We start from the raw sequence: 24,147 nt of genomic DNA on the forward strand, positions 1-24,147 counted from the left end.
AGGGCATGACAATTTTGGACTGGAACGCAGCACTGGTTAATGCATAAATCAACTCCCGACACACAATTTCCCATAATGCACCCAGCTGCTAGCGCTGACTGCTGGGTCATTACAATGCCCAAGAGGGTTAGTGTCCCCACAACCCTAATCTCCTACTAGTCCATTGCTTTGCAGTTGGAGGAGAGTGCTTCTTGTCTTCTCCACCCCCAATCGCAGGCACACTTCACTGAACAATCGGCTCTCAAAGTCTGCCCCTAGTCACTATGAAGTTCGTTCGGCACCCCGAATCGGATGAACATCTCATCCACATCCAATTTAAAAAATCTTATTTCATCACCGGTCTCCAACCCGGGTCCCCCTGTTCCTATTCAACCTGAACTAAACACTATACTACCAGACTACCTCAACCAACTCTATAAAAAAAAAGTAAAAAAAAGTAATAAATAAATAAATAATAATAATAATAAAAATGATTTACTCACTCCTGTGAGGGGTAAGTTTTAGGTATGTTAAAGAATATATCCCTAGCCCCCTGTAATGGGTAGGTTTTAGTGCGTGTGTAGTTATAGGGATAGTCCCATAATATCCCAATTAAGTACCCCTCCTGTGAAAGAATATAGCCCTAGTCCCCTGTAAGGGGTAGGTTTTAGTGTGTGCGCAGTTATAGTGATAGTCCCATAATATCCCAATTAAGTACCCCTCCTGTGAGGGGTAGGTTTTAGGTATGTTAAAGAATATAGCCCTAGTCCCCTGTAAGGGGTAGGTTTTAGTGCGTGCGCAGTTATAGGGATAGTCCCATAATATCCTAACTAAATCACCCTCCTGTGAGGGGTAGGTCTTAGGTATGCTAAAGAATACAGCCCCAGTCCCCTATAAGGGGTAGGTTTTAGTGTCTGTACAGTTATAGGGATAGTCCCATAATATCCCAATTAAATCACCCTCCTGTGAGGGGTAGCCCTGGATCTTGTGAAAGAAAAAAACAAAACACTTCATATCACTCTATCACAATTTATTTAGAATCTTATGTTTAAGCCTTTGGGGAACCAGGTATCCAACTTATGGATCCAGTACCTTTCCCTCTTCAACCTATCCCTCTTGTTCCAGTCTGGGTTGTGCTCCAATCCGCAAATTTTCATGTTCCCAATCCCATGCCTCTGGAAGTGTGGCACCACGTGTCCCTTCCTCTGTGTACCTTTTTTTCACTGTATGTCTATGACCCCACATCCTGGTAAGTATTGAATTCCCAGTTTCCCTAATGTATCTCTTACCACACAAGACACATTTAACTAGGTAGATGCAGTTCTTCTGATTAAGGGGAATGGTCCGAGGATATATACTCCCCTGTGTTTTCCCCTCAATAATGTCCCACCTGCTTTCGTTGGGGCTTTTTGGTTGGCTGGACGTAATCTACTGTGGACCAGTAAATCCTGCAGATTTTTACCTTTTTTAAAGGCAGTCACCTCCTCTCAGGGCCTTCATCAGAATGTTAACAGCCTCCGCTCTGTCTTCCTCCTGGATGCAGATCCTCCTAAACCCCAACAGTTGAGCTTTAAAGATCCCTTTGAACACGTGTGTAGCATGGTGACTCCTCCGATGGAGCAGGGCGTGTGTGTCCGTTGGTTTAAAGAAAACCTTAGTGTCCAGTCTCCCGGTCCTTGAAAAGTCTGGACCTTTGTACACTGTGGTATCCAGAAAGTTAATCCCTTCCGATTCCAGTTCCCACTTAACCCGAATGGATGGGTGATGAGTATTTAATGTTCCAACAAATTCCAACCAGTCCTCTTCTGTATCTTCCCAAACTCCCCAAATGTCATCTTAGTACCGGCAATATTGTGTTGGCCGAGATTTGCACCTTGGGAGCACAGATTCCTCCCAATCCTCCATATAAATATTAGCATAGGCCGGCGCAAACCTTTTGCCCATCGCTGTACCCTTAATTTGAAGAAAATAGCGTCCATTAAAGCCAAAGTCATTCTTAGTCAAACTTAACTCCAAAAGCTTTGCTGTCATCCGCTGCTGTCAAAAGTATGCTGTCATCCGGTCTGCCTTCCTCTGGGTACCGTTGTAGACATTTCTCCACTGCCTCCAATCCCCTCTTCATTTGAATATTCGTGTACAAGCTTTCCACATCCATTGAAAAGAGCCCGGCATTAGGTGTTAATTTCATCCCCCGGACCTTTTCAAGGAATTAGTACGTGTCCCGAATATAACTCGTATGTTTGATCGAGAGTGGATTTAGATAATACGTAATCCATTCTGCCACCTCATAGCTTTCACTCCCGCAATCCGACACTATTGGTCTCCCTGGTTAGGTTAGGGTTAGGGAAAGAACTATCTGGTGTAGTTGCAGTAGACTGAAACCTCATCCAAAACATTAACCTCCAAAGGGTCAAAATGTTATAATTTGTAATGTTACAAAAGCCTCAACTGAAGAGTAAGAACGCTTGGAAAATGTCAAGTATTTTAGTTGAACTGGCATAGTTAGTCACTGTTATTGTTATACCACTCAAGCAAAACAGGAATGGTTTCACACCATCAGTCGAGAATTGAGGTGCAGTGTCCTTCTAATAAGAGCAGGCAATAACAAAATGTATAGGCAGCTCAATTTGTTCTCTTAACTAAACTGAAGCAGAAGTGCCTGACCTGTTAATTCGACACAATAGAAGTTTCTCAAAATGACTGTCGGAAAGATGGTTGCGTTTTGGCAGGAAAATGTCCTTTCCAACACTAAACAACCGCTCACATGCGGCACTGGCAGAGATACCAGTATTGCACTTAATGAAGACTCTCTTCATTTTTGATAGATGCTGGTGTCACGAAACTGCTCCGAGACTCAAAGGGGAGATCCAAATGCAGCTTTATTAAGAGGCAATCCAGACACGTAATCCAATAAACAGGCAGTGGGTCAAAACACAGGTAGGCAGTCCAAACAAACCAACAAAGAAACAAACAAACAAAACAGGCAGGGACCAGAGGCAAGAGAGTAATCCAGGAAACAGGGCAATATATCCAAAAACCAAGAGACATGAAACCAGGGAGAATGCTCAAAAATGCAGTTAGACACAAACAAGACTTCGCGGTGAGTGAATGAATGAACATGGTATAAATAGACTGAGACTAACAGGATGAGACGGGTGAATGCAATCAGTGAATGAGGTACAGCTGAATGTGATCAGTGATAAGTGATGATGAGTCCGGGCAGTGAGTTATGGGAAATGTAGTTTGTGAGTGATAATAGTCTGGCTCTCAAGGGCACTCCAGCTGGTGACCGTTACATAGCCCCCCCTTTAAGGAGCGGATTCCAGACGCTCCTAAAACTGTTCAGGAGGGAGGTGGAGCGGAGGCGGACCCAGGGGCGGGATGGAGGGCCAGGCCCGTGGAGCGGCAGAGGACCTGGAGACTGCGGCAGGATGGGAGGCCAGGGCGGATCAGGCTGTGCAGGCGACCAGGGCGGAGCAGGCTGTGCAGGCGACCAGGGCGGAGCAGGCTGAGCAGGCTGTGCAGGCGACCAGGGCGGAGCAGGCTGTGCAGGCGACCAGGGAGGAGACAACCCTTCAGGCGGCCAGGGAGGAGACGACCCTTCAGGCGGCCAGGGCGGAGACAAACCTTCAAGCGGCCAAGGAGGAGACGAACCTTCAGGCGGCCAGGGAGGAGACGACCCTTCAGGCGGCCAGGGAGTAGACGACCCTTCAGGCGGCCAGGGAGGAGACGACCCTTCAGGCGGCCATGGCACAGGAACAGACACCGGCTCAGTAACAGGAACAGACACTGGCTCAGTAACAGGAACAGACACCGGCTCAGGGAAAGGAACATCTCTGCTGAGGGCTCAGGTTCAGGCGTGTCGGCGGCCATCTCTGCTGAGGGCTCAGGTTCAGGCGTGTCGGAGACCATCTTGTCCTGAGACACTGGCTCGGCGCAGACCATCTTGTCCTGAGACACTGGCTCGGCGGCGGCGGCCATCTTGTCTGGAGACACTGGTTCGACGGAGACCATCTTGTCCTGAGACACTGGCTTGGCGGCGGCGACCATCTTGTCCGGAGACACTGGTTCGGCGGATACCATCTTGTCCAGAGACACTGGTTCGACGGAGACCATCTTGTCCGGAGACACTGGTTCGGCGGAGATCATCTTGTCCTGAGACACTGGTTCAGCGGCGGTGGCCATCTTGTCCGAAGACACAGGCGTGGAGTCGGCCATCTTGTCCGAAGACACAGGCGTGGAGTCGGCCATCTTGTCCGAAGACACAGGCGTGGAGTCGGCCGTCTTGTCCGAAGACACAGGCGCGGGAAGAGGAAGAGGAACAGATTCAGGCTCAGTATCAGGATCAGATTCAGGCTCGGCGGGACGAGACTCTTGACGGGCTGACGTGACGTGAAGCTCAGTCTCTGGATCGGCAGAATTGACGTGAAGCTCAGTCTCTGGATTGGCAGAAGTGACGTGAAGCTCTGGCTCTGGCTCGGCAGGACTGACGTGAAGCACTGGCTCTGGCTCGGTAGGACTGATGTGAACAGTCTCTGGATCGGCAGGACTGACGTGAAGCACTGGCTCCGGCTCGGTAGGACTGATGTGAACAGTCTCTGGATCGGCAGGACTGACGTGAAGCACTGGCTCCGGCTCGGTAGGACTGATGTGAACAGTCTCTGGATCGGCAGGACTGACGTGAAGCACTGGCTCCGGCTCGGTAGGACTGATGTGAACAGTCTCTGGATCGGCAGGACTGACGTGAACAGTCTCTGGATCGGCAGGCAGGAAGTGAAGCGTCTCTGAGCTTGACGAGACCAGCGGCGGCGAGGGCTTTGAGCTGGACAGGACCAGCGACGAAGAGGGCTCTGAGCTGGGCAGGACCAGCGGCGAAGAGGGCTTTGAGCTGGGCAGGACCAGCGGTGAAGAGGGCTCTGAGCTGGGCAGGACCAGCGACGAAGAGGGCTCTGAGCTGGGCAGGACCAGCGGCGAAGAGGGCTCTGAGCTGGACGGAACCAGCGGCGAAGAGGGCTTTGAGCTGGGCAGGACCAGCGGCGAAGAGGGTTCTGTGCTGGGCAGCGATGACGGCTCTGTGCTGGGCAGCGATGACGGCTCTGTGCTGGGCAGCGATGAGGGCTCTGTGCTGGGCAGCGATGAGGGCTCTGTGCTGGGCAGCGATGAGGGCTCTGTGCTGGGCAGCGATGAGGGCTCTGTGCTGGGCAGCGATGAGGGCTCTGTGCTGGGCAGCGATGAGGGCTCTGTGCTGGGCAGCGATGAGGGCTCTGTGCTGGGCAGCGATGAGGGCTCTGTGCTGGACGAGACCAGCGGTGAAGGCTCTAGCTTGGCGGGCATATCACTTGCTGTCTCAGGCGCGGCAGGCATGACGCTCTCAGTCTCAGGGGCGGCGGGCATGACGCATACTGCCTTGGCTTCAGCAGATTTGGCGTGAAGTGCGGGCTCGGCTGGACTGGCGTGAATTGCAGGCTCGGCTGGACTGGCGTGAAGTGCAGGCTCGGCTGGACTGGCGTGAAGTGCAGGCTCGGCTGGACTGGCGTGAAGTGCAGGCTCGGCTGGACTGGCGTGAAGTGCAGGCTCGGCTGGACTGGCGTGAAGTGCAGGCTCGGCTGGACTGGCGTGAAGTGCAGGCTCGGCTGGACTGGCGTGAAGTGCAGGCTCGGCTGGACTGGCGTGAAGTGCAGGCTCGGCTGGACTGGCGTGAAGTGCAGACGGTGACATGGCGTGCCACGGAAGGAAGCTCTCCAGACATCTGGAGAGTGCCTCTCTCCAATCCAGACCGTAGAGATCGGGGAGCTCCCTCGGGTCGACCTCCTTAGCCCCCAGCTGGTAACACAATTTAATTGCCTCGTCACTCAGAGAGCAAGAGGCAGCGAGAGGAACAAACCCCCAGGTGTACTGGAACAGATCGAGGCTATCCAGGGCCAAGGCCGCGATCTGTCCAGCGAACTCCCGGCTCATGCTGGGAAGATCAGGCGAGATCCGTACTGCTGGATTCCTGGAGGTCATAGCTGCTGGATCTGGGTTTGGCGAAGTCTTCTGTCACGAAACTGCTCCGAGACTCAAAGGGGAGATCCAAATGCAGCTTTATTAGAGGCAATCCAGACATGTAATCCAATAAACAGGCAGTGGGTCAAAACACAGGTAGGCAGTCCAAACAAACCAACAAAGAAACAAACAAACAAAACAGGCAGGGACCAGAGGCAAGAGAGTAATCCAGGGAACAGGGCAATATATCCAAAAACCAAGAGACATGAAACCAGGGAGAATGCTCAGAAATGCAGTTAGACACAAACAAGACTTCGCGGTGAGTGAATGAATGAACATGGTATAAATAGACTGAGACTAACAGGATGAGACAGGTGAATGCAATCAGTGAATGAGGTACAGCTGAATGTGATCAGTGATAAGTGATGATGAGTCCGGGCAGTGAGTTATGGGAAATGTAGTTTGTGAGTGATAATAGTCTTATGTGGATTGCCCTCTGGTGGCTCTCAAGGGCACTCCAGCTGGTGACCGTTACAGCTGGAAAGCACTATCAGGTGTGTTTGCTGTAGACTGTAGATAAATGTTCAATTCATCCAAAACCTTCTCCTGGTTTCTGGAGAAGTAGTCTGTGATCTCATCGCTTTCATTTTCTGGCTTCCTTGAAACAATTGTCTCTGCAACATGTGGACTGTGTGCTGCTGAAAGCTCCTGTTTTAGTCTTAAGATGATGTCATCTTTTTGTTCATTTAGTATGTAAGACATACGAAGCATAGGATGTGAAGCCGTTGCCATGAGATACTTTTTACCGGAAAGGTAAACCACTGATGATGGCATTAACTAATGGCCCACAATATTGGAGGTTTTCTTGCTTGAGTGACTGCAACTTCTCAACAACAATGTTGATTGTGGGGACCAAGACTCCGAGGTATGCCATTTTGTCCGACTGGAGAACATCTAGGGCCTTGGACACTGGTGCCATCACCTGTGAAATTACACATAAAACATGGCTGTATGCATGAGTGCAAAAATACATGATGAAAATCACAGGATGCATAAGTCATGTTGATTATTATATTCTTAAGAGTTATTAATAGGTAATTAACTTTAAAATAATTTACTTAAGAATTAGGCTACTAAAGTCATTGGTTTTAATAAAATTTGTATATAACGTACAGTATATACCAAACATATTTTTATTTTACAAATATGGGATTCTATGAAACACTAAAAATATTTACATAAAATGATTGATTCAATACATCTTAGACAATTCAAATGTATGTAATGCATGTAATCTCTGATGGCTTCACTCGTCGAATGTCCATTTTCTCACAAACATCATGGAGCTCACAAACATCAAACAGCATCAAGTTTTCATACGATCCATTGCATTATATGTAGAGTTCCAACGTGTTACATTAGGCACAACCAGCATGCATCCAAGTCTGTCTTTAATGTTGTCAGAAGCTTGGGTGCTTCTACTCTGCTTATTCCAAAGGCTTTGCCATTTGGCGAAAGCTGCCCTTGAAATCTTTTTTTAAATTAAGAATCTTCCACAGCTGCCTCAGCATCTTTGGTTGCAACCAAGTGGAGAGAATGGCAGGCACAGCGTTGATGGGCTGGCAAGTGGTAGTCATCCTTTTTGGTCTCTTGTAGAAATGCTGCAACATCAGTGAACTCAACATCTGCCTCTTCATCATTTTCTTCATCATCTTCAGTCACTTTTTCTTCAGCTGTGAACACACTAAATGCTTTTACAAAATTTGAACCGTTGTCTGTAGTGGTTAACACAACTTTGTTTTGAATGCTGAATTCCATGTGGAAACTTTCAAGCATCTCTGCCAGAGTGTCATAAGTGTGCCTTCCCTTGATCCTTCGGCAAGCTAAAGCCCCGGAAGAGATGGTAAGTGTGTCTGAATCTATCCAATGGACAGTGACTCCCAGGGGCTATTTACACCTGGCCACTTCATGTGTTTTCTCAGATCGGATAGCTATCTGATTTATCAAAACGATTCCATTTACACCTGGTCACATAAATGTGTTTTTGCGAAACGGATTTAAATCCGATCTTCAATTCCCGCGCTATATGCAGATTTAATGGAGTTCATGTCACGGAAAGCAGATATGAGCTGCATTTTTTTGATCATCAGCTAAAATTTACAAATCAAAGACCGCAATAAGAGAGAGCAGTAACAGCCCAGGTAAGATCATTTCGTTTCTTTAATTTTAATGATGATGATTGTGTGTTAAGCATCTGCGACTTACTTTCACTTTGATTTGCGATAGTTTGCACATTGGATTAATGAATAGATGCTCAGCTGCTCATCTGCGGTGAGTGACGCGCGTGTTCCAGTAGCGTCGTCATATCTGGCTATAACATATATAGCCTATAACACGCTCTCACACGTTTATTTTTTAGCGTTTTTGGGAGGAGTACAATTTACATATGTGGTTTCAACAACCAGATGCATTTACACATGTCCAGTTTCGTCAGGAATGTGGCCCAGACCTCCTCCTGAAGTGGTTTGAGCGATCGGATTCAAATCCGTCTCGAATGCGTTTCGGAGGGCATTTACACCTGGTCTTTTCACGATCGGATAGCTATCCGATCTGAGAAAACGCATGAAGTGGACAGGTGTAAACAGCCCCCCAGATAGCTCTTGTGATTTGTAGACCATGCATCTGTGGTTGTTGCTACAAATTCCTGCTCAGACAAAACTTTACACACATCTGCCTTCATGGAAATGTATTGATCCTCTAGCATTCTGACTAATGTCTTTCTAGACATCACATGCCTTGAAGGCAGTACCTGCTTGAATAATTCTTTAAATTCTGCCCTTTCAACAATACTGAGGGGATGAAGCCAGTGAATAACAAAATTCAGAACCAGCTTGTTGAATTTTTCCTGGGAAACTGGTGCCACCTCCCTCATGAAATACTGAATTGGTCTTGATGAGCTTGAGGAACTCTGTTCTTGAATGGAGGGTGTCGTTTTCTTTTTACTGAATTGTTGCTGCATTCTCAGTAACTCATTCAGTTTAGTTGGATGCAGTCTCTGATAGGCATAGGATAAAGGGAAAAAAAAAAAAAAAATTAGAAAGAAAAACACATTTTAAATGCCATACTTTTAAATTATTATTATGCAAGACAGAAATATATAAGCCTACTAATAATACAACTGTGCAACAACATAAAGGAATGTTTCCTTTTTATATTAATTTTCATTTTACACTAAGGTAGCTAAATGATAACACTTGTCTTAATTTCTCCACTTGAAAGGATTAAACACTTGCTTCTCCACTTGAAAGGATTAAACACTTGAGCTTTTATTTTGGCGGAAAACTGTGACGAGACCTTTACGTGTTATGTGAACGTCAAACAGCATAACTGGTATTTGAAAAATGCACGTTAAACTCACTCACATGCAGTGATGGAGCTCGCAGAATTTACTGTGAAAGAAGAACGTGAATCACAAGCTGCTTGTGAGCACAGTTCGGTTCGCTCTGAAACCAGTCACAACAAATCTATACAGCAATTTAATTAGATCAAAGCCTTTGTCGTGCGATAAACAAACTAAGATTAAATTTTTTGTTCAACTGACAAACGCGATGGCGCAAACGTTAGTGGTCTTTTATGTTCATTACCAAACTGGCGGACAGATCATGGCGGGTCATTGTAATTAAATCAGAAATAGAAATTTGATGTAACATAGAGAGCAATAAAGCAGGATAATTAATACATTTAAAATGGCCATTACTCACCTGTATGTGCGTCCTTAAATTTGTGCTTGAGGTCTTCGACGTAGACAGCGTTTTAAACTTTGGTTTGCAAAGATTGCATACAAAAGTGTAACCTTTACTTGTCGTTTCTTTGAGAGACATGAACTTGGACAAATAAGGCCATAGGTAATTAATGTTAGTTGTTTCTCCATCCTCCAAATCTGCCGCCACGTCTTGCTCCATCATGGATAATATGGGTGTGTCAACCCGCTTCTGTACGTCAGTGAACCGTTAGCCGCAAGATGCGTGATTAAACAACAGGTGGTGGTAATGGCAAAAAATTAGTTTGTAATCTAACAAGAAGAAGAATATCCTTGCATCGCGCTGATTCGCGCCAGGGGGGCAGGGTTTTATATTTTTTTGAAGCTTCCCCGGGCGCCGCCATTGATTAGCGGACCCCCACCTGCTGTTAGCATTCCATTGACTCCCATTCATTTTGGCGTCACTTTGACAGCGAATAACTTTACATCTGAGGCGTTTAAAGACTCCATTTGTCTGGAGATGCACCGATTGATCGGCTGGTGACCAGAATTGGCCGATTTTCACGTGATCGGCCATGACCGGCGACCGGCCGGTCAGTCTGACATATGCCGATTTTATGCCTGTCAAATGCACTCGGGCGCCGTATGATTAACCTTTTGAGCGGTACGGTCTCATATATGGGATTTTTATTTCTGTGCCACTGAGAGTACGGTGCCACATTTAGAATGTTCAGTGACGTCGCATAACTGCCAGATTCAAGCTGTGCTTTCGCGCGTTGGCTGGCGCTGAGCCAGAGTCGGACGCGTTCAGCGCTGTCATATATCACAACTATGCAGTGTTTTCAACCTCATAATGTTTATTTTAGGTTTCAGATATTTAAATACACATAAGCACGAGTAAAACAATGCATTGGAGTCTGTAAAATACACACTGATGTCTGTGGAAGCAGCAATAACAATATATTCAAATATAATTTGCCGACATGTGTTATTCATATCAGACAAACATAGTGGAAGTAACTATAAAGTGTACTCTATTCTTCTCAGTTCACCGGCCACTTTCTTGCATTTATTTCGGGAGAAACTGATGAATTCACGTGCTGTAAGTTAAATCCGACTGACAGGACAACATTGCGGCGCCCATCTCATATTATAGATCAAGATTATTTATAAAGGTTTTTAAACAACCAAACACACTCACTTACACGTATTTGAGAATCGGAATATCAGATAGGCTGTTTATGACATGGTTAGCAAGTTTGTGAATATTTTGAATAAAAAAGGAAAAGTGAAATAAAAGCGACACATCTGTCATACAGTATTATTGTGGCTGCGGTGTATCGCGTGACGCGTCGCCATGGAAACATTAAAGGGAACGTTCGGCTTGAAAAAACTCACTCTGGGGGTGGGGGGGTGGGGTGTCAGTTAGAATATTTTAAACTTACGCGTGAAAGGGTTAAAGAAAAGATCGAAAATAAATATTTGTGTACTGTAAAGTGGTTAGAAAAAAATTAAATCGGAATCGGCTAAAATCGGTATCGGCAGGTCAAACTCTATGAAAAATCGGAAATCGGAATCGGCCTAGAAAATTGTAATCGGTGCATCTCTACATTTGTCCATTATTTATTTCTAAAGAAACACGAAAATGTATTAAAGGCACCATTGCCTTGTATCTTACGTTATGACCGTGTAGAAGCATTTTTTGTAAAAACAGGCTAACGATTGCGTCATAACCACGCGACTCTCTGTCGCACAGTAGAGAAATTACTGTATGAAAAACACAATGTAGCTTTTGCTGACGCTACACCGCTACTTTCTGCAAAAAGTAGTTAGCTACTGGAAAAGCTACACTGTTTAAAAAGCAGCTGAGCTACTGCCAAGCTACTGAAAAATGTAGTTAAGTTAGTAGCATCGCTACTTGTAGTTAACTACTCCCCAACACTGGTTTTGTGGTTACTGTCCTTTTACCACACCTGTCAAGAGTAAAACTAGGGTTACTGTGGTAAAAGCATGGTAAGTGTTGTGGTGACTGTGCATTTACAGTAAGTATCACGTTAAAACTACCAATAGTGTGGTAAAAGCATGGTAAGTTTTGTGATTACTGTCTTTTTACTACACTTATCACAGTAAAACTAATGTTACTGTGGTAAAAGCATGGTAAGTGTTGTTTTTACTGTGCATCTACTACAAATACATCTTTGGAACTAATTGTACTATTTTTAATCTGATATGAATATAGGCCTATAGCACGTCACGTGACAGGCAGTTTAATCACCCTATTTTGAATTAGGAAGCAATGAAGCGCAAAGTCTCCGCGGAGATGGCAGATATAATGGCAGATTAATATCGACAAACAGAAAAGACATTATATCACACATTATTAGGACAGCGTATTTAGGTATTTACTACTTACCAACATCTGACACACGTGAACTTATGCCAAATATCATGATGTGTTTGGAACGAGACTTCTTCAGCGCGATTTCCTACTGATAAAATATCATTTTACCAAAAAAATAACGAAATGAACGTGTCCGTGGCACGAATCAATAGATTAAATTACTTGACCATATCACAAACTCACATGAGACTGGGTTGCAACTTGCGTTGGAGTTATTCGTGCTCCTATCACAGATTTTAGATCTGACTACAGCCAAGTGAGCACACTGCAAAAAATGCTTTCTTAATTAGTATTTTTGTTTTGTTTCCAGTCCAAATATCTAAAAATTCTTACATCAAGAAGTATTTATAGAGAAGTAAAATGACATAATACATTCTATTTTGTTTTAAGATAAAAAGAAAGTAATTTAAGTAATTTTTGCTTAAAACAAGCAAAATTATCTGCCAATGGGGTAAGCAAAATAATCTTGTTTTCCATTTGAATTAAGATTTTTTTTCTTATTTTCCATTCGAATTCAGGTTTTTTTGCTTACCCCACTGGCAGATAATTTTGCTTGTTTTAAGCAAAAATTACTTAAAATTACTTTCTTTTTATCTTAAAACAAAATAGAATTTCTTATTAATGCTGGAGAAAACATGATCATCAGGTTTTACACAAACTTCTGGAGTTCAAGCACTTTTAGTGCTGATTTTGATGCAAGAAAAGAGATTCATGATGATTTTTCAATTTTATTTTTCAGTCTTATGTGGATAATATAATTTGCATTGAAAATGTTGTATTAAATGAGAAAGAATACAAACTTTTATTTTTAACCAAATCAACACAACAGTTAATTTTAAGGTGAGACAATACAGGCAAAAAGGTTTTTTTCATGCACCTGTCAATTTTTAGATTTTGCAATTTTTGGTGACTGGTGAAAAGAAAACATCCAAAATACACTTCTAAGGTTTTTTTTTTTTATAGCACTTTATCTATTTGCATCTGTAGATTTCAATTACTGTCCATATTTTGAAAGGCTGTTTTCTCCTACACTGAGCCAGAAATCTCCACTTCAGCAGCTTTACATACACCAAACTTTACAGTTTTATTCATATCTATATTTTAAAGGCTTTTACAGAGGGGTTTGTTCATATATAATGTATACAACATTTAATAAAAAAATTAAAAGTGCTAAAAAGAGAAAATCTGCTTTGTAAAAAACAAATTTAAAAGGAGTTTTGAACTTGACTTTATCCAATGTTCAGATTTTTGTTTAAACATTTCAGGAAACTTGTCATACAAAACATGTTTGCAATTCTTAATGTAATCAATCAACTAGGGTAGTATGGTGATATCTTTTTTTACCCTATTCACCTGGCGTGGCCTTCAAGCTGAAACAATGTCATTTCTGTGACAATATGAAACAGGGTTGATGAATGTGATCAACGTAGGGCTGTGCGATATTGACAAAAAATGTTATCTCAATATTTTTGGGGATTTTGCCGATAACGATAATCAGATTTGCACAATATTGCACTCAGGAAAAAAATATGTATGTTGTTACGAACTGGCTCCGAGACACGAGGGTTAAGATCCAAACGCAGCTTTATTGTGGGTAATCCAGAGGCGTAATCCAGTGTACAGGCAAAAGGTCAAAACACAGGTAGGCAGTCCAAACATGATGGAGGGCCAGGCCCATGCAGCGGAAGAGGACCTGAAGACTCCGGCAGGGCGGAAGGCCAGGGCGGAGCAGGCTGTGCAGGCGACCAGGGAGGAAACGACCCTTCAGGCGGCCAGGGAGGAGACGACCCTTCAGGCGGCCAGGGAGGTGACCATGGCACAGGAACAGACACCGGCTCAGGGACAGGAACAGACACGGGAAAAAAAATATTGCGCACGGGAAAGACAGCTAGAAGAAACAATAAAGAGGAGAACATATTGACAAGGCTGAGGGTAGGGCATACTAGACTTAATAAAACATTGCACTTAATAAATAAGCACCCTTCAGGATTATGTGAACACTGTCAAATAGAGGAATCAGTAGATTATTCACTGTCAAAAATACTCTCGAGAGCAAGAAACATTAAGGAGGGAAGGCAGAAAGCTTGGACAGGAAAAATTTAGTCTAAAAAATGTATTTGACATTGAGGTATGGAAATTATTCTATTATTTGAAAGAAACTGGATTGATCAATAGAGTTTAGGGAGCAGGGAATATATATATATATATATATATATATATCACTGATTCTTGAGAGTCGGGACAAAACACGTTTTAAAAAACTTTTTAAAAAAAATACACACTATATCAATTACAGTTACCGTATTTTCCGCACTATAAGGCGCACTTAAAAGCCTTTAATTTTTTCAAAAAACGACAGTGCGCCTTATAATCCGGAGCGCCTTATATATGGATCTGGCGCCTTATGTTAATGTCTGTAAAACAACCGCTGACTTAAACCTTGTTTATACTTTCGCCTGGCACCGGAGCGCGAGCCTCCGCTGACTGCGCGCGCAACTCCCCAAACAGACGAGGCATTTATACTTGACGCAACTGTTTTGTTTTAGACTGAACACCAGACCATACAACTGATTTAGACGCGCAAACTGGGTGATGATGAGATGTACTAATATCCGTCTGCTCGGGCAGATTCGGCTCAAAGTCGTGCATCTTCGTGCACTTGTTTTTTCATATTTTTTTTGCAAGTGGTAGATCTTGGTTTATATTTGGACTTTGGATGTGATCTTATGAAAAGGTTGGTGACCACTGCATAATGCAAACCCAGTCAAACGTTTGACTGCAGTATCTTCTATTCTATGCGCCTTATAATCCGGTGCGCCCTATATATGAAAACAGTTCTAAAATAGGCCATTCATTGAATGTGCGCCTTATAATCCGGTGCGCCTTAAGGCTGATTTATACTTCTGCGTCGGACCTACGCCGGAGCCTCTACGCTGTAGGCAACGCGTTGGTTTTCATTTATACTTCTGCGTCGTTGTCCGCGTTCACGCGCGCAGAGGGAGCATGTGAAACCTGAGGGAGCGGTCCTAGCAGACCAATCACAGCGCTTGCGTCCGCGTAGAGTTGACGCGTTGTTACATTTTTGGAGAGGTGCACGTCAGGGTACGCCGAAGGGTACGCGCGCTACACACAGCCTACGACGTAGCTACGGCGTAAGTTCGACGCAGAAGTATAAATTGGGCTTTATAGTGCGGAAAATACGGGTATATGTTTCTGCAGAGAAAGGTCTTAGCTATTTAGCCATGTAAAGGAACAGGTTCTAAATAAAAACACATTTTTGACAAATAAACATGTTTCCCTTCAGAACTGGATTTGTGTCAACTCTGTCAGACACACTAAAAAGTATACAATTTAAATTCTTCAAATCCAATAAGAATCTAAAGTTCTGAAGTATATTGTAATAGTGTTTAGTTACTCTGATATGTTAAAACATCCAATATATAAACTTAAGTTGTGATTTCACACTATTCTGAAAACTCAGATTTCAAAATATTTGCATTTTCAAACTTTGATTTTAATTTCAATATTGTAAAAACAAATTCCTTAAATAGATAAAACATAAGAGGATGTAGATCAGATGGTCCTTTATTACAAAAACAACATAAACTGAGGGAAGAATATTTTTTTCCCCAAAAAAATTAACAAAAACATTCATACATCCAACGCTGTTGACGAAGATCTGACGGTGTTGACGGAAAAACTGACGGTGTTGACAAAAAATGTTTGAATGTTTTACCTCAGATTTGTGAAATGTTCACCTGTTTGTCATGATATGTTCTGACAATAAAGAGTAGTTTAAAACCACAATTAACGCTCTGTTTTCTACAACTTTCACTTAGGAGCAAAAATCTGCCTTTAAACTTGAAATAAAGATTTGACATTTATCGTGATAATTATCGATATCGACTGATATAAATAAAATGTATAATGATAATTTTTTTTGGCCATATCGCTCAGCCCTACACTGGCTTCTCATATCTCTATCTCTGTCTCTACATATAAATATATATATTAAAGTGCTGGCAAAGTTACACGTTACACAATAATAAGCAGACCACTGCCTGCCCATTATCTACAAGTCAGATGCGTATGGTTAAATAATGTAATGCATGCTATGTATGAGCATTTATGTGTAAATAAAACCCTGAAATAACAGTTTAACCCTTCACTATGTTCACAAATAATATTATATTCGCACATTAAGAGGTTATTGGTGGATTTGTCAACTCCGTCAGCTTACAGGTCAACTCCGTCAGACATAGAACCTGACGGAGTTGACGTAAGGGCATGTATTTTCCTGCCGAAATCTGTATTGTACACTGCAGCTAGGTAGTTTTTCCTCAGTTGCTAGCTGTCCCAATAACCTCACTAAAATGCTTAAATCCAGTCCACTATGGTTTAAAAAAAGTATCTTAACAGAAAGATGGTATTGACATGATGCAGCTGTGACCATAGGAATATTGACATTGTTTGTCTAAAATATAAAAAATGTAAAACGCACCAGAGCATGTGTGGTAGTGCTGCATTCACCACAGGCAGGGAGATGAAAAGGGGTCCTCAGGGATATAGCTGGCCATGCTATTTCCTGATTTAAAGAGCTTTATGAAAAAATCTGACGGAGTTGACAGAAACTGAGGACACAACTTTTATAGGCAGATTTTTATGGAAAATATTGTTTGATGTTCACATAATGCATTGTTTTTTATATTTATACCCCTTATTTTTTATTTGATATATATGCTTTCACAATTGTAGAGCTTTTTTAAAAAAAATTTGGGATGGTTAATATTGTGATCTCTTGCTGAGGACAAGTGCAATAACATGGACCTTCTAACCACAGACCATACATTTAAACAAATCTTCCCCCAAAAGATAAAAAAGTTTATTCTAAAAATCAGATAGGTATATACAATTCCTTTAGATTTAACTTTGTAAGTATGTCAATCATGATGAATTTCTTAATTTTTGCTATAAATTAGACTTTTCTATGTGGGACATGTTTTGTCCCGACTCTCAAGAATCAGTGATATATATATATATATATATATATATATATATATATATATATATATATATATATATATATATATATTGTTAAGTGAAAATGCAATTTATTCTATTAGAACGCCTCATATATATGGGCTGATATGATATTAATCACCATTGTAGTTCTCTTACGAGAGGTTCTCTCGTATTGCGTAAGGAACTTACGCTACGGGAAAAGTCATCTTTTCTCGAGATACTGAAGCCAAAAATTATCCTAATTTTTCATATTTTGTCAACGCAGTGCAGCAGGCGGCACAGCAGAGCTAGAGCGGGCAATACTGCGTGCTCATTGGCTGCCGCGCGGCAACTGCTTAAGCCTACCAGTGAGCCCCGCGTGACGTCACGCCCAATGCGCGCGTCACAGCCCGCCAGAAGGGGCGGCGTCAGAGCGTATATAAACAGGGCTCGGAGGCTTAACTCTCTGATTTCTGTCTCTTCAGCGAAGCTCTTCGCATCGCTGCACTCTGAGAGAAGCCGTCGCCGTCGAAACCAGCAACGAGCCAGCCTAGGACAGCCTGAGGAAGCCGGTCGAATCTTCGCCGCCTTCAGCCTGCCGTGCCAGCTCAGCTATCCGGCGATATATCCTTTCTCGCTTGCCTTGTGTGTGTTTTTCTTGCAGCACTCACTAAAAGAGCAAGGCGTTTGTTTCAAAATGCCTCGAGTTTCATGCGGTTCATGCCGCTCTCCGCTCAGCGACAGAGACCGCCACGTGATCTGCGCTCTCTGCCTGGGACGTGACCATGCAGCCGTTGTCTTGTCTACGGGCGGCTGCGAATTCTGCGAGGAACTGCCGATGTCGACCCTGCGGGCTCGACTCGCCTTGTTCAATGCAGAGCCCGCTCCAACTGTCTCCGGGCCGCGTAAGAAGAAACGCCGCTCGCAGAGACCACCGGAGCCGGAGATTCGAGTCAGGCCATCGCCGGAACACCTCCCGCGAGCCTCGCTCTCTCCCTCGCCTCCCCCGCTTCCCGACGCGCAGCCGCCGGCTACGGCCCGCGATGCCGTCGCCTCTGACAATGAAGCGGAAGTGGACGCGCTTCTGGACAGCTGTTCTCTTCTGGCGTCAGACAGCGAAGAGTGGTCCGGTTCACTCCGCTCCGCCTCGTCTTCGAGAGTGTCTGGCAGGACCCATACCGGTGTGGACGCCGAGCTTCTCTGCCTCCTCACAACGGCAGTCGAGCGCTTAGGCCTCGAGTGGTCCCCGCCTGTGGTGCCTCCACCGAACAGGCTCGATGGATGCTTCCTGCCCAACCGCCGCCAGTCTACAGCCTCCAGACCAGCGCCTTTTCTGCCCGAGCTCCACGAGGAACTCTCCAAAGCGTGGAACGCTCCGGTTTCGGCCAGGCTCCGCTCTTCAGCTTCAGCTGCTCTCTCCCAGGTGGACAGAGCCGCGGAGAAGGGATACAACAACATCCCTCCGGTCGAACAGGCGGTCGCAGCGCACCTTTGCCCCCCATCCGCGAGATGGCGCTCAAAGTCTGCCCTCCCGTCCAAGGCCTGCAGGACTACTTCGGCGTTCGTCCACCGCGCCTTCTCGGCTAACGGACAGGCCGCTTCAGCCCTGCACACTATGGCGGTCCTTCAGGTCCTTCAGGCCGACCTCCTCCGCCAGCTGGACGAGAAGGGCCCCGACCAGACCACCTTGACCGACCTGCGCAGCGCGACAGATCTTTCTCTCCGCGCTACCAAGGTAGCTGCACAAGCTATCGGTCGCTCAATGGCCTCGCTCACCGTCACAGAGCGCCACCTATGGCTGACGCTAGCCGACATGGGAGAATCAGAGCGGTCCGTCTTCCTTAACGCCCCGCTCTCCCCCACCGGCCTCTTCGGACCAGCAGTGAGTGGCCTCGTGGACCGGTTTACGGAGGTGCAGAAGGCATCACAGGCTATGAGCCTCTTCCTGCCTCGCCGCTCGAGCTCCGCTGCAGGCCGCTCTGGCACAGAGCCTCCTGCACGCAGTTCTAACCAGCGCACTTCCCGCCCTCCGACCACACAGCAGCGCCAGCGCGGCCGTCCTAGGTCCCGCTCATCCAGCCAGCGCAGGCCGCCGCCCCCCGCGAGGGCCTCGGCCTCGAGTCTCGCTGAAGCCCGAGCCTGCGAAGTCCTCCTAGCACTCGTCGGGAGGAAAAGACGGGCGGGTCCCGCTGCGGCCGGACCGCCGTCAAAACTCATCTGTCATCCTCTGCCAGTCCCCTTAAAGAAGGCTACTGCAGTAGTGTTTTCAGCAGCCAACGAGCCAGTCTGTCGACTCACTCGCCTGCACTCAAACGCCGTTTTTACGGCGACCCAGATATATCACAAGATGAGCATAATATCTGGCCGTTCGGCTCAGGCCGACAGTGTTATGAGTGTAATGAATATGCCCACAACCCAGTGTTCATTTCTACACACAAGCACAAATCCCCCTGTGTACCCCACAGAGCACACTCGCATAAAGCGCGCTCTTGCCGCTCGAGTAATAAGTGTAGGAAATGTGCCCGCTCACGAGTGCTCACAACTACACACTGCTCGCTCTGTCTCACACATTCGGGGTTCAAATATCGCCACCGCCACCGGCCATGTTTTAATAAAGAGTCCTGTGCCCGCTCCCCCGCGTTCACACTCTGTTGTAAACACTCACGCGCGCTCTCCCGGCGCAGTTCGGCCGGTCACTGCTATCAGCGAGCCCCCGTCTCGCGGCACTGTCTCAGCGCGCAGTGCGCGCCCGCCACTGCAGATTCCTCGTCCCGCGCTATGCGACGGACGGGACTCAGAGGCCATTCGACCCCTAGCTATGAGTGCGAATGCATGGAAGGCTATTCCGGGTGTGTCGACATGGGTGCTGGACACGGTAATACAGGGCTATTCGCTACAGTTCAGTCGTCGGCCTCCGCGCTTTATAGCCCGGACCGAAACGAAAGTGAACGCAGAAGCAGCCCATCTGCTGCATGCAGAGATAGCGAAGCTGCTGCGAAAAAAGGCGATAGAGAGAGTCCCTCCTTCTCTGACCGAGGCGGGCTTTTACAGCCGTTATTTCCTCGTGCCCAAGAAGGACGGCGGGCTCAGACCCATATTAGATCTGAGACATTTGAACAGAGCCCTCATGAGACGGCCGTTCAAAATGCTTACGACCAGGCAGATCCTCGCGCTAGTTCGCCCGAGGGACTGGTTTATATCTCTCGATCTAAAAGACGCGTATTTTCAAATCCAGATTATACCCCGTCACAGGCCATTCTTGAGATTCGCCTTCGACGGCCAGGTGTATCAATATACCGTTCTGCCGTTCGGCCTGTCCATAGCACCCCGCACATTTACGAAGTGCATGGACTCAGCTCTCGCTCCCCTGAGAAAACTGGGCATGCGAATCCTGAACTATCTGGACGATTGGCTCATTCTAGCGCAGTCGAAAGAGGAGCTCATCTCTCACAAGATAGCGCTTCTCAGTCATCTGGAAAGCCTGGGTCTTTCGGTGAACTGGGACAAGAGCTCACTTATCCCCAGTCAGTTTATTTCCTTCCTGGGAATAGAACTGGACTCGGTGGCAATGACTGCCAGGCTGTCAGAACAGCGCGCGCGCTGTGTTCGACACCTCGCCGCATCCGTCCAAAAGGGCAGATACCTCCCTCTGAAACGCTTCCAAAGGCTGTTAGGCCATATGGCATCAGCCGCAGCGGTCCTACGGCTGGGTTTACTTCGTATGCGCCCGCTACAATGCTGGCTGAAATCGAAAGTACCCCGCGGAGCGTGGGTTTCGGGCAGCGTTCGAATCAGCGTGACTCAGGTCTGTGTCTCAGCCCTGCAGCCCTGGTTAGCGCCCGAATGGTACCGTCAGGGAGTGACAATGGGAGCCATCTCACACCGCAAAGTGGTCTCGACAGACGCGTCCAACATGGGTTGGGGAGCGCTTTACGAGGGCAGACCAATCTGCGGCCCCTGGTCGGGCCCAGAGCGGGACCTCCACATAAACTGTCTGGAGATGTTAGCGGTCGAGAAAGCTTTGAAGCATTTTCTCCCATACTTGCGGGGACACCACGTGCTAGTTCGCTCAGACAACATGTCAGTGGTGTCCTACGTGAACCGCCAGGGCGGACTCAGATCCAGAGCCCTGCGCGCTCTAACAGAACGCCTTCCGGTCTGGGCTCAGGGCTCGCTGCGCTCGCTGAGAGCCGCGCACGTGCCCGGGCACCTGAACGACGGCCCGGACAGACTGTCCAGGGACAATGTTCCCCCAGGGGAATGGGCGTTACACAGCCAGACGATACAGACGTTGTGGCTCCGCTTCGGCGAAGCGAAATTGGACCTTTTTGCCACAAGCGAGAACGCTCAGTGCAAAAGGTTCTTTTCGAAGAGCGAGGACGCGCTGGCCCAGGCCTGGCCCAGGGTCCCGTTGTACGCTTTCCCCCCGATCTCTATGCTGCCTCAGGTATTAGCGAAGATCAGGGAAACGCGCTGCGCAGTGCTCCTCATAGCCCCGCACTGGGAAAACCAACCTTGGTTCCCGGAGCTGGTGAACATGTCAGACACAGCCCCGTGGCCGATCCCGGTGAGGAGAGACCTTCTCTCTCAAGCCCGAGGATCAATTCTGCATCTCCATCCAGAGCATTGGTCTCTGCATGCGTGGGTAATCAACGAATATTCGTTGATCTGCCAGAAGGGGTAGTTAACACGATCTCGCAGTCCAGAGCCCCCTCGACGAGGCGGCTCTATGCGTCTAAATGGTCAGTGTTTAATAAATGGTGTACAGGGAAGAGTTTGAACTCTCAGTCCTGTGAGGTTCCACAGGTTCTGAACTTCCTCCAAGAGCTCTTGGACGCGGGCAGGTCCCCCTCCACGCTCAAGGTGTATGTTGCGGCGATTGCTGCGTTCGCCAACTCGGCGCGCGGCCGCGCACTTGGAAGAAACGAACTCGTTACCCGTTTCCTGCGAGGCGCCAGGAGGCTGAACCCTCCGCGCCCGCCTTCGGTTCCGATATGGGATCTGTCTTTGGTCCTGGAGGCCCTTAAAGCCTTTCCCTTCGAGCCGCTAGACTCTGTGGGTCTCAAATACCTCACTTTCAAAACCGTTTTTCTGCTGGCCCTTGCCTCAGTAAAACGCGTGGGTGACTTACATGCGCTATCAGTTAGCGCGTCGTGTCTCGAGTTTGGACCTAACGACTCGTTAGTCATTCTCAAACCCAGACATGGCTATGTCCCTAAGGTGTTGGGTACTCCTTTCAGAGCACAGGTTATTTCCCTCTCAGCCCTGCCGCCGGCAGCCAACGAGATCGATAATAATCTCCTTTGCCCTGTCAGGGCGTTAAGGCTTTATATTACGCGCTCTGCAGCCTTCAGGCTCTCAGAGCAGCTCTTTGTTTCGTTTGGTGGGCGCACCAAGGGTCTCGCTGCCTCGAAACAGACGTTATCCAGATGGATAGTGGATGCTATCGCGACAGCATATGCGTCCAAAAACCTGCAGTGCCCTCTGGGCATACGGGCTCATTCCACCAGAGGCGTTGCCTCATCGTGGGCATGGTCCAGTGGGATTTCCATTCATGACATTTGTACGGCAGCGGGCTGGGCCGCCCCGTCTACATTTGTTAGGTTTTATAACCTGGAAGTTCCCGCCCTGCAGGCTAAACTTCTCGCAGTCTAAAATCATGTTCATGCACTGCTCTTTCGCAGGCTGGATATTAGATTTGACTTTCCTGGTCGAGCCGCACTTTCAGGGAAAGCTCTTATATACAGACCGGCTGTGACGCTCTGTTTCTCCCTATGGGTGCTTATGTACATGTGTTGGCCCGCATTGCTGGCCACCTCTCTCCCCACTCTTCACTCCCCGGGCTCCCCCCCCGGAGTTGTGTGTGGATGCATGGCGCGCACGGCGTTGACAAAGGGTTCCCGTAGCGTAAGTTCCTTACGCAATACGAGAGAACCTCTCGTAAGAGAACGATACTTGGTTACTCACGTAACCTCGGTTCTCTCTAGAGAGGGAACGAGTATTGCGTTCCCTGCCGTGCTTGCGCCCCGAGCTCATGTCGCTTCATTCGACAGAAACCAGAGAGTTAAGCCTCCGAGCCCTGTTTATATACGCTCTGACGCCGCCCCTTCTGGCGGGCTGTGACGCGCGAGGGCGCGTGCGCCCTCATTGGGCGTGACGTCACGCGGGGCTCACTGGTAGGCTTAAGCAGTTGCCGCGCGGCAGCCAATGAGCACGCAGTATTGCCCGCTCTAGCTCTGCTGTGCCGCCTGCTGCACTGCGTTGACAAAATATGAAAAATTAGGATAATTTTTGGCTTCAGTATCTTGAGAAAAGATGACTTTTCCCGTAGCGTAAGTTCCTTACGCAATACTCGTTCCCTCTCTAGAGAGAACCGAGGTTACGTGAGTAACCAAGTATCGTTTTAGACGTGAAATATATATGCAATTTATTCTGTATTAATCGGTGACCTTCATATATAAAGTATGTATGTTATTAACCACATTTATAACCTAGTAAAATAGAGTGTTATATAAGAAAATACACTGTAACTTGTTTTTGTAAAAGCCTTTATTGTGAAATTGTTTTATTAAGAAGAGACAATGCAACTTGTTTGGTAAAAGCCTTTATTGTGAAATTGTTTTATTACTAAAGACAATGGAGATGGTTTTGTAAAGGTCTTTATTATTGAACTGTTGTGTTCAGAGAGACACTGCAACTTGTTTTTGTAATAAACTTTTTATTGTAATAATGCATGCAAGAAACGACAATGATGTACTCATGTTTAAGCATTTAATCAATAGATAGAAGTAACATTAAGTAGTGAAAAGCATGTAACTTAGCAAAGTAGAAATGGCAAGCATTACCCGTTTGATGAGGAGCATGAGGCGCAGGAGAAAGGCAGAGGGTCCAGAGCAGCAAACAAAGGAGAACAAAGGAAAGAGCTTTATATATGGAGTTACAAGGGGGTTTCCAGAACTGAGGACAGTTCAAGACTTCGGATTGGACAGATTGTCTGTAAAGGACTGAATCTGTGCGGAGG

At 46.4% G+C, this 24,147-nt stretch overlaps 1 protein-coding gene across 3 annotated transcripts in view; it reads right to left on the reverse strand.

Annotated features, from left to right (window-relative positions):
• The window catches only part of LOC311078910 (uncharacterized protein), a 427,873-nt gene that overhangs the window by 275,391 nt on the left and 128,335 nt on the right, over positions 1-24,147 (reverse strand). The window lies entirely within an intron of this gene.

Source organism: Abramis brama (assembly GCF_963993115.1).
Source record: "Abramis brama genome assembly, chromosome: 1".
Lineage (NCBI taxonomy): Eukaryota > Metazoa > Chordata > Actinopteri > Cypriniformes > Leuciscidae > Abramis > Abramis brama.